General features: G+C 48.8%; 1 pseudogene; it reads right to left on the reverse strand.

The window, feature by feature from the left end:
- Nucleotides 1–7435: 7435 nt before the first annotated feature.
- Nucleotides 7436–8407, reverse strand: LOC144140869 (uncharacterized; annotated as a pseudogene).
- Between the last annotated feature and the right edge of the window lie 2506 nt (nucleotides 8408–10913).

Below are 10913 nucleotides of genomic sequence, written 5' to 3' on the forward strand. Positions count from 1 at the left end.
CTCTTCATCGACTATCTCTTCGTCATGTGGGTCCATCGCCTGTTCTTGTGTTGATAATTCTGGCTCACTGGCTTGTCTGCGCTGCCGCATCCGCCTGCGCGCTGCCCTCCTTGGCTCGCACGGGGTCTTTTGCAGCTGCATTTGGTTGCTTAGAATCTGGTCCAGCTTACTGCTGAGCTCTTGTATGTGTCTGTCCCTCTGCGCGAGTTGCGCTCGGAGCCGCGCAACCTCGTTTTGGAGCAAGATCGTCTCCGGTGCGGGTTGCATCGATGTTCGCCCTTGCTGCTGCTGTCGCAGCTCCCCATTGTTCTCTCTGGATGCCTGCGGTTGAATTTCCCGCCTCGGGCTCGCTACCGCTGCGGGCCACGTGATTCCTGTCTTTGAGCTAGGCTCGGCGCGCGGCGCACAGCCGGAGCGGTGGGTGGGGGGGGGGGGGGCTTTGTTTACGCCGCCCTTCCCGTCAGCCTCGCCAGCTGCGTTCGCCGCTCGAATTCCGCCAGCTGCCGGCGTTGTTATTGTTCCAGCTGCCGCTATTCTGACGTCAGCATTCCTCTTCGGTGACATTGGCTGTTTCGCGCCTTTTTCGGGCGCGCGGAGCTACGGGAAGTGGACTAAGCCTAGCTTCGGCGCGCTCTTCTGCTGCTCCTGCGCCTGCTTGCGCTCCTATCTTCTTTGTTTGACCACGTGCGGGGTCTTGTAGCGGTTCTTGCAGCCCGCCGCCCCGGTTGGATGAGCTCCTCCGCAAAGCTTGCATCGGGTTTACAGACCTGGTCGTGCGTGGGTCCCGGGTTGGACGCTCCGCACGCAAAGCATACTTGCGCGTCCGGGTGGGGGCACACGTCTGCCCTGTGTCCTAATCTGCCGCGGTATCGGCACACTTCATAATGCTGTTTGTACAGGCTGCACTTGGTAACCAAGGCTCCGAACCTGACCGTGTTGGGTACCTTAGAGCCCTCGAAGGCTACGATGACTGTAGTTGTCTTACCTATCCTATGCGCCTCTAGCGCGAGCGGATTCGTTTCGTTAACTATATTCTCCTGCAGTTCCTGCTTGCAGTACGTGAGCGGGATATCTCTGATAACACCCTTGACCGTGCCCTCGGACGCCGGCACGTACGCGTACACCTCGTGTTCCCTACCCGCGATCTTTAGCGAGCGGATCTCCGAGTACATGCGAGCCCTGTGCTCGTGTGGCGTGCTGACCACGATAATGTTCTGCGCGGTGTTAGTGCATATTGTATCCTCTCTGGATTCCTGAATGGTAGTTCCTGCCACTGCGAAAATGGCCTACATTAGCGTGGGTGCCGCGGTGCGGGCTACATCAAACCCGCCACGTGGCCTGAGAATAATCTTAATGTCCTCACGCGGCAGCACGCGCGGCATGCGCGCTGCTTTAGTTAGCTTAGCTGCGACCTGCCTCGCAAATTTTTCTGGGTCTCTAGGGGCTGCGGGGGGGGGGGGGTGCAGGGGGAGCAGAAACAACGGGGACCGACTCACCGCCAGCCGCGCCGATCTCCTGCCGCCGCATCTTCCGCCTCGCCATCTGCCACCTGCCTTCTTGCGCTCTTCTCGCTGGTGTTGATTCCGCGTTGCCGGCGACCGCCACCGACATCCGCCCGTGAATGTAGCTGACTTGCATCGCCGATGCTCCGTCATCTTCCTCGGGAAGAAAATTGGTACCCAGATCCATGGTTGTCGTCATCTCTTCGTGGCTACTTGCCGTCTTCGCCGTGGTGGCCGCCCCCGGCACGCCCGGCTCCGAAGTCGCGCTAAGCCTAGGTTAGGCTTAGCAAGCCGGCCACGTTGGCAAATCTCTTCTCGTCGATAAATCGGCGAAAAACCGCTGCAACTTGCCGAAAATGATATCGGTTGATTTCTTAGGCCAAGCTGCACTGCCCTACAACAGAATCTCGTCGATATAATCGATTGCACCGGCGCAATTAATCGAAAACGTCGGAGCTGATGCGAAGTGCGTCCGCTCCCTGCGGCGACCGCAGCCTGAAGAATCAAGGAGTCAAGCGCAAGCACAACCGGAGTTGTTGTTGTTGTTGTTACACTTCTATAGTACATACCCACGTGGGGGATTGGCCAAGGAACGGTGGTGTGCGGATGCCGGACCACCGCCGACGCCGCGGGACATACCCCCGAGCATAAGACGCTCCGCACCTAAAAAATCACTCTTAGCACAGTCGCGGATGTCCTCGCAGGTAAAAGTCGCATAAGAGTACCCTGCACGCCTCTAGAGTCAAGCAGCTGAGCATATCTCACAATCGTTTAAACACAGAACATCTTTTTTTGGACAATTACCTACATAATAAAACGCTGAATCAAGAAAACATCAGGAAGGAGAAACGAAGAAACGATAAGCCTCATGCAGCCGCTGATCGTTAGCCTGATATCGCAGAGCCTACAGTCGAAAGCATACTTACCCGCTCCAAGAAAAATCAAACAGGCGACACTATTAGGGAGCTATACGGTGGCATTCATCCTCGGAATTTTTACCGCTAGACCAACGAGAAACCCAAGGACCACCAGCGTAACGAAATCGATATCCAGAGATCGGTATAGAAGAAGGAGGCGGTAATTAACTTGAAAGAGCAACAAAATAACAAACTTCCGCTGCAAAGGACAGGGTCGCGCGGCGTGGGACAGGATCAATGAAAGAAGCCTTCGTCCTGTAGTGGATTTAAATATGGTGTTCCTATTGATGATGATGAGACGGTCCTCAATTGGGATGTGTACTAAACCTTCGAGGAAATGAGTGACTCCACTCTCGTGGCACCATGTGAGTGGCTGGGAAAACGAATTGGAGTCGGGAAACTCTATTAAAGGCTAGCAATTCCCCCCTCCCACCATCTCGGAAGAGGAAACGATTGGACTTCAGGCAGAACATGGCAGTGTTCTAGCGATTCAGCATAGAAAGGAACTCTCTTCTACCAACAAAAAGGGATTGAAACCTGCCCAAGAACTGCCATAATGGCAGGATAAAGTTCATTTGAGAAAAGTTCCAAAATAATGAGAACACACTATACGCACAATCTGATCTGTACGAAGTCACGAGGCAGCGATTGTCTTTGTTTACTATTCTGGCTATCTGGGTGAATGCATGATCCTCCTATATAGAGGAGCTTACAAACGGAGGTTGAAGCCATCCTTTTGCAATTCAACCTACGGCAGCTTTACATGTAGGCGTAAAAACCATTAGAGACTCGTAAAAGGCTTTAGATTGTTGGATACAGGCCGAGCGCAAAGAGAATTCGTTAAGATAGCCCCTTCCATAGTCCCTTCCAGAAAGCTAACTTCACCTGGACACCTAGACACAAGGTTATGGAATAGAACATTGAACTGATTAAGCGCCATCCGAACCCAGACACCTGGCTCCCTGCGACCACTGCTACAGGACTGGCTTCACGAAAAATGTAGAAGGGATCATCATTTTACGCCTACAAACATGATACTTCCCCATGCCGAAAATATGCAAACTACCTGCAGGAAAAATCAGGATATTACAGTGAAATGTTATGTGGTAAAAGCGCTTGGTAAAAACTTCGGACTTCCGCTTGAACATGTGCTAAATTAGCAAAAACATCTTTTTTGGCGGTACATATCCATGTCGCCGGCTATGCACAAGGTAGAACAAGTCAAACACTACGTGATCTACTTCTGTTGAGACATTTTTTCTTTATTTACAGATACTGCAGGCCCTTCTCAGGCCCATGCAGGAGTGAAGACAAAGAAATACATCGGCAGAAATTCAACATAAAACTCGACAATACATCACTGTTGCTCGACGTAATATTAAAACGTACAACACACATAGGCGCAGGCGCAAATATGCTTACCCAATCGCTTATGGAAAATAAATGAAAATGGTAGTGTATTCCAATTTTGAAACAACACTTCAGCCAAAGTTTATATTATCAATACGCCGAGAAAACACTTTTAACGACACAGAGTTCACGGTCTCTTCAGGTAACATATTCCAGTGAGAAATTGCTCGAGGAAACAAAGAAAATTTGTGCAAATTAATGTAACTAATCGGTTGCCTAATAGTCTTACCGTGATGAGTTCTCGCTGAATGTTTGAAAGGCTCTTGGATGTAGTTTTCCCGCGACAATTTGAAGTGACCGTACTAAAGCTGATAAAGAAATTTTAAGCTAGATATGACCCTACGCTGCTCGAGTTTTTGGAGGTTTGCCCTATTACGTAAAGTGGTTACGCTCGAGTAACGCGAATAAACAGAATAAATGAAGCGCAAAGCTAAATTCTGAACTCTTTCAATTTTACTTATCAAGTATTGTTGGTAAGGGCTGCAAATGACATCTGCGTACTCCAACTTAGGTCGTACTAGTGCTTTGTAAGCGTTTAATTTCACAGCAGGACGGGTATTGCGCAACTTTCTTTTCAAAAATGCCAATTTCTTGAGTGCACCCTGACAAACGTTATCAATGTGCGTTTCCCAACTAAGGTTACTTGTAAGTGTGACGCCTAGATATTTAACCTTATCAGATTTGTTGATGGTAACATTACCTCAAAAATAAGTAAAGCCGAGGGGCCTCTTTTTGTTGCTGAATGTAATAGAAGTTGTCTTAGTAGCATTTATTCTTAAACACCACTTTGTACACCATGTCTCAATTGAGTGCAAAGCATTGTTTAATTTAGTTTGGTCATCTCGAGTATTAACAGCTGTGTATACCACGCAGTCGTCCGCATATAATTTAATATGGATAGGGGGTTCAACAGTAAAATAAATATCATTTATATATACTAAAAAAGGAGAGGGCCCAGTACAGAGCCCTGTGGAACTCCAGAGTACACGTCCAACTCTTCGGAGATACACTCATTAATGGCGACACACTGTGTTGTATTTCTGAAGTAACATTCTATCCATGCGACTACTTTTCATTCAATGCAATTGCGAGTACTTTTGTAGTCAGATCGGGATGGGGGACGACATCGAACGCTTTTGACAAATCTAGAAATATAGCGTCGGTTTGACCATTTGTATTAAGTGTACTCATTAAATCATATGTTATTTCCGATAGTTGGGTAACGGTTGATAAACCAGATCTAAAACCATGCTGTTTAGAATAAAGGAAATCGTTGTATTCTAGGTAAGTAATGTTGGCCTTATAGATAATATGTTCAAATAGTTTACAACAAGTACTCGTTAAGGAAACTGGCCTGTAGTTGTTAATTTCTAGAGGAGAGCCAGATTTATGCACGGGAATAATTTTTGCCGAGCGCCAGTAATCGGGAATAGTCGAAGTGCGTAAGCACATAACGTAAATTTGATGTAGATACTTAGCTACCCATGCAGCATATCTACTTAAAAAAGTCAAGCATTTCCCAAGTAAGAGGGAAGATGGCAAAGTACGAATGCCCGAGTTTGCCCGAAGTTACCCGAAGTTACCCGATTTGATCCGGAGGGGCGCTATGTTAAAGTCTTTGGCATTCGCACGTTACGTACCTCTCACTTGGGAAATGCTTGGGAAAGCGCCCTCGAGCGTCGGAATGCGGAGCCGACGAGCGAGCGCCCTCACGCGGACGGAACGCGAAGCGAACCGGCACAGCGGCGCGCCGCCCGCAGCTAAGCCGAGCAGGAGACCGTTGCTACGCCGAGACCGTTGCTACGCACGCTCTCTCTCCTCCTCCGCGCCGCTGCTAGGGGAGAGGGGGAGCGCGGACGGCGGGAGAGACGCGCGCGAAGGCGCAGTACCGGCGAGGGGGAGATGTCACGCGAGGGGGAGAGGCACGCGCCGAGGATGAGTGCAAACCTAGCGGGGGGAGAGGCGCGCCAGCTGCAGAGCACGTGATGTCACGGCGCGAGGGGGAGGAGGGAGCAGACGGCAAAGGCGCCAGCGCGCGGTCACGTGGAGTGTGACGTCACGGCGCGAGGAGTGGTGCGGAGCCGGTGCGGGGCGCGCGCAGCCACGGCGCGGGAGGGCGGAGCGCGCGCAGTCACGTGGGGTGTGACGTCGCTGCGCCGTTGCTACAGACGCTCCCCTCCGCTCCTCGCGCCGTTGCTAGGGGAGAGGAGGAGGCGCACTGCGGACGGCGGAAGGTTCGGGGTCGCTTATAAAGTACATTCGTACTTAAAAAGTATTCGACAGTTGATCGGGGCCAGCTGATTTCTTCACGTCTAGTTTATGCAAAAGGCTGAGGACACCATCCTCTGTTATTTCTACTTCAGGCATACGACAATCAAAATCATATGACGGCATCGCAGCGTGCGAAGCTGTCCGCGTGAACACGGATTGGAAAAAGGCATTAAATTTGTTAGAAATGGTAGTCGCCGCAACAATACTTTCGCCTGAGACATTTATCTCCGAAATGCGCTGTTTATCTTTTGAGAGATAGCGCCAAAACTTTTGGGGTTGGTTGTTCATGAATGACTTCAGAGTAACGGAAAAGAAATGCTCTTTTGCCAATCGCGTTTTTTCCTTCAGATTAGAAATAAGGCTTTGTAGGTCGCTTGTGTTACCACGTTTGCGACGTCGCTTAATTTTTCGTTTTAAATGAATCAATTCTCGCGAGAACCAAGGGTGTTCTCTACTAATGCGTTTTCTTTTTAATGGTACCTACTCTCGCTCACAAAAGAAAACAATTTCTTTAAAGTCTTAACACATTTGTTTAACATCCGTGATTAGGCTAAAACTAACGAAGCGCGATTCCAAATATTTTAAGACAGCATTGTCGTCCGCATGAGTGTAGTCTCTGACAAGAATTTCTGACGGCTGAGTAAAAGAACGTGTACCCAAGACAGGACATGACAAAGCAAGCAACTTGTGATCGGAAATCCTGTTTTCAACACTAACGGATGAGCCTTGAAGAGAGCTACTAACAAAGGCCAAATCAAGGAGTGATGAGGACGAGTCAACAACCCTAGTAGCGTCGGAAACTAGTTGGTGTAAAGAAAAGTTGAACGCGGTCGTGAGCAGTAAGTCAGCACTTTTGTATTGTTTGCCATCATGGGATAAGTCAGACCAGTTTACACCCGGCAAGTTGAAGTCTCCTGTAACTATAATATTCGATCTCGAATTTGTATTTTCTGCAAGATAGTCGTACATGGCTTCTAAATATTCGTGGGAAGCATTAGGTGGTCTGTATACGCCACCCAGAAGTATAGTTTTGCCAAGAAATTTAAGTTTACACCATACATTTTCGTGGTCACAAATGCCACCCAAAATAGTTAAACCAATGTTGTTTTTAATGGCGATGGCTACTCCCCCACCCCGTGATTCATTACCTTTACGAATAAGTTTATACGTAGAGGGTACGACTTCCGAATCCTGCACACCTGCATGCAACCATGTTTCTGTAATTACCAAGACATGAGGATGATAACAGGATATTACGTCTTCGACTAAACCATATTTATTCACGATGCTGCGCGCATTGAGCGAAACAACTCTGAGCACTTGGGTTACAGACTGTCATTTTTTATCGCGACTTCGCTTGTTCACACGGGCAGGCGCAGCTGAATCAGGTTCAATCCGCTCCTGCGCAGCAGGCCACGTGACTTCTACCCGGCAGTTTAGAAGCTGGTTCCAAGTGTAAACTTTGTCGTCTACCTTCAATTTATCAAAAGATAGTAAAACCTTCACCCCATTAGCCTTTTCCTCAGCTGCAGAACGCCACAGCTTACCGCGCAAGTCACGCAGCCTTTTTGAGAAGTCCTCTGATACTGAAATCTCCGTTCCTTTTAGCTTAGGGCATGATGCCATTATTTTCATTTTCTCACAAAAATCAAAAAGCCGCAGTATAACCGGCTGGTGTTTCTCAGCATGTTTGAAACCTAACCTGTGAATCCGCTCAATTGATTTAACTTCCGCGCCAAGTAACTCTTTAAATACTTTTTGCTCAACTCTGTTTCATAGGGATTTGTTGTCTTCGTTTGGTTCTTCACTTAAGCCATAAATTATAACGTTATTTCTTCAACTATGATTTTCCAGGTCCTCGATCTCAGCTGACAGCTATTCTACCTGTTCCTTTGTCCCCTTGCAGAGTGCCTCGTGCTCGGCCAGCTTATCCTCACATTTGTTTAAATGAGCAAGCTCCTTTTCCATCGAAGTTATCCTTTCTTGTACATTACCTATAGTTTATTCAACCTGTTTTAGATTGGCAGAAAGCCCGGTGAGCGTCTTATTGGTTTTTGTTGGCTCTTTTAGTATTTTCTTCAGAATTTTGCTATTTTCGCTAGCTTCAGACTCCGAATCCGAGGTCGGTCCGGGGTTTAGCTCTACGTCTCCAGATGTTAACAACAGCAATTTTATAACATGCAAGCAATCACACAACGAAGCAAGCAGACTACGTGGGCTTGGCAGCACGGTTAAGGTAAGTGAATCATCCCTAATTGAATACACAGAATATTTTTCACCAACCTGGGTGAAGAAATAGAAGTTCATGAGCATCCGTCCGTACGTGGTGCTGCCAGGCCCACTGAAAGGCTGCAGAAGCTGGCTCCGGGTTTTATGCCAAATCCGGGAAGTGTCCACTGACGTCACACTGGTGGCGAGATGGTGGCGAAACAGCACTCGAGGCGCAGCCTGCCGCTCCATCTACGACGCTCCATCGAAGGAACACTCCGGCGCAGACGCGATGAAACTTGCTTGCGGTAAAGGAATGTCAGCCGGTCGCCCCACGAGAATTCGCCCCCAGCAGGGCAATCTGGGTGAAGAAATAGAAGATCATGAGCATCCGTCCGTACGCGGTGCTGCCAAGCATGGGAGGGTGGGGGCGATTTTACCAGCTCGTTTTATCAAGATAGGCGCCAGCTGGTGGAGGAGGCAAGGGAAGGAACTGCCGCATCTGGGGTCCTGGTCTTCAGGTTCCAACACAGAGCTGCCAACTTCTGCTTGCCCCTTTTCCTCAAGTCAAACTATTTTTTCCTCAACAAACATCTTTGCTTTCTTCTTCATTTAGCCAAGCCGCTTCTTGTTTTAGACAGCCGCTTTTTGCTCAGAGAGCGGTAAGGAGGCGGGTCGAGCTGCATGAGGGAACCAAGTGGGGAACGCTGGAGGGACCGATTCCTACTCTAGATACTCGGTCCCCGCCGAAATCAGTCTCTGCTCCACCACCCGGCGAGCTGCGTCGGCGTACCTCCCCACGGGGAAAGAGGGGAACCACTTCCGAGCCCTGTGTAGGTGCTGTTCTCGGTCATCTTAACATTGATTACCCTCTTCTCCTGCTTAAATTTTTCACATTTTCGTGAGTACGCTGCATGGGGTCCCTGGCAGTTGGCACAGGTGAATGTTTCGGATTCACAGTTTTCTGAAGGATGGTCATGCTGGCCGCACTTAGTGCAGGTAAGTCGGCCACGACAGGAGTTTGTGCCATGCCCGAACAGTTGTCACTTGAAGCAGCACCGTGGGTTCGGGATGTATGGGCGGACAGAACAATGTATGTAACCGGCATTTATGGATTCTGGAAGGGTGGAGCGATAGAAGGTCAGGATAATGTGTTTAGTTGGTATCTGTTTGTCATCGTGGTGTATGCATATGCGCTTTTAAGCCGTGACACCCTGATCCCTTCAGCCTTCCAAAAGGTCAGCATTGGTTTCGGAAATCAGATCTGCCTCAGAGATCATACCCTGAGAGCTGTTGAGGCTAACGTGCGCTGTGACCCTGATCTCAAAATCTGCAATGCGGGTTTGTTTCAGGAGGATTTTGGATTGCTGCTGAGCTTTTACTTCAAGTAGCACTGCACCAGTTCTGAGCTTTTTGGCGCCGTACGTTTTGCCGATGATACCTTCATAGCATTTCGAAACGAGAAATGCGTATTGGGAGGTAACCGGCTTTAATTTGTCCACAGATTCAAGGATCAAAAAACGAGGGTATTACCTTGCTTTGGGAGCGAGATCCGAGGCAAAGCAGGAAAAAAAACACTGGTGCGGCCCCTTTTGCGGGGGTTAAAAATACTATATAGCATAGTATCAAGCAGGGAGGCGGGAGTACTTTCTTCGTCAGCCTTACCCTGATGGCTGCCCCGGAGCTTCCTTGCTGTGAAACAGACAGGGAGCCCATCTGCCGGAGCTTGACCTGGGCTCCGGTGGGCCACCGTTTGAGGTTTTTACCCTTCACCTTAAAACTCATTACCATGGTTGGTTACAACGTGAGTGTGGGGGTTCGGGGCCTGTGGTGTCGCCAATACCATCACCAAGATTAGCCGAGGTGGCCCGTGCGGGGCTCAAGACAGAGAAGTGTTCTTTCTTCTATAAGGAGCTGCACTTTCTCGGCCACGTCGGTAGCCGGGGTGGCATTTGTGCAGATCTCGAGAGCCTTCAGCAGTTTCTCGCTTGGAAACAACTACTGGCAAGAAACACGTTCCGCTTTTCCCGCTGCCCTTTTCGTACTATCGGCGATTCAGTGCGATGTTCGCCCACATTGAAGCTCCCCTCACGCACCGTACTCGTGATCATGTCACTTTTGTCGGGTACGCTGAACACCATGACGCGATATTGATTCGTTCAAATTCTTCAATGACGTCGTCCACTCAGTCGAAATAACTCGAAATAATCATGCCCTAAACCTCGCCCCATTTCATGCACACACCAATGTATTCAAATTTAGTTTTTTCCGAGAACGACAGAACAGTGCAATTTACTGGCGGGTGAGATTAGGAGCGCATCGATAAATCAATTTCTGCCTTTTCTTGGAAGTCATGTCTATTCAATAGTTCCTTGCTTAGTTGTGTTGGTATGTGTGCCCCGTCTTGCAGTGCCGACTCATTACTTTTTCTGGGTATATTGTCGTGTACAGGATGGGGATTTTGTTCTGAATAGAATTGCCATGAATGTAGGTGTGTATACTGTATTATCTATTTTCCTAAAGTGGTAAATTTGTAATCACTGCTCTGAATTTCAACCACTCCTGCTATAGCCGTTAAAGGGCTGCAGTATGTGAAAATAATAAT

This window comes from Haemaphysalis longicornis, unplaced genomic scaffold (genome assembly GCF_048455015.1).
Source record: "Haemaphysalis longicornis isolate Haplotype H1 unplaced genomic scaffold, Haemaphysalis longicornis Haplotype H1 scaffold_53, whole genome shotgun sequence".
Lineage (NCBI taxonomy): Eukaryota > Metazoa > Arthropoda > Arachnida > Ixodida > Ixodidae > Haemaphysalis > Haemaphysalis longicornis.